Source organism: Panthera uncia, assembly GCF_023721935.1.
Source record: "Panthera uncia isolate 11264 chromosome A3 unlocalized genomic scaffold, Puncia_PCG_1.0 HiC_scaffold_11, whole genome shotgun sequence".
Classification (NCBI taxonomy): domain Eukaryota; kingdom Metazoa; phylum Chordata; class Mammalia; order Carnivora; family Felidae; genus Panthera; species Panthera uncia.
The window spans coordinates 22930545-22931088 of record NW_026057578.1 but is presented as its reverse complement, the minus strand read 5'-3'; positions in this window follow the sequence as shown (position 1 = coordinate 22931088).

The window sequence follows — 544 nt, the reverse complement described above, 5'->3', positions numbered from 1 at the left end:
AATGTGAGACAGGTAGGTTAGGTTCAGCCTTTGAAAAGCCTGATTGATAGGCTACCATGAAGATTAAGATTTCAATCCGAAGAACAGTGAGCAACGGGCTTTGAGCCGGGGATGGCTGTGATTATACTTGAGTTTTGAAAAGCTTCCACCTCTGTATGTGAAGAACAGATTGTAAAGGAAAAGGGTAATGCGATGGAGGGGACCACCATCATCCAAGAGAGAGGTGGTTTAGACTGCAGTGTTGGCAATGGGATGGAGAAAAGTGGGAGGCTTCGAGACGCATTTAGGAGACATTATTCACAGGTGATGCATAGTGTCCAGTCCCAGGCTTCGTGTAACCTCAGTGGTTATGGGTGAGTGGGGACTTCGTGCTGTGGATCCGGGCGCCAGCGTGGTTCCCGCGCGTCAGGGCAGGGGGCGTGGCCCGCCGGAGCCGTCGCCACGGGGATCGGGCGGGGCGGGGCCGAGGGCGGGGCAGCTGGGGCGCTGCGTCACTCGGTGGTGGCGATGGTGCGTGTGTGTGGGGGGCGGGGGATACGCTGGG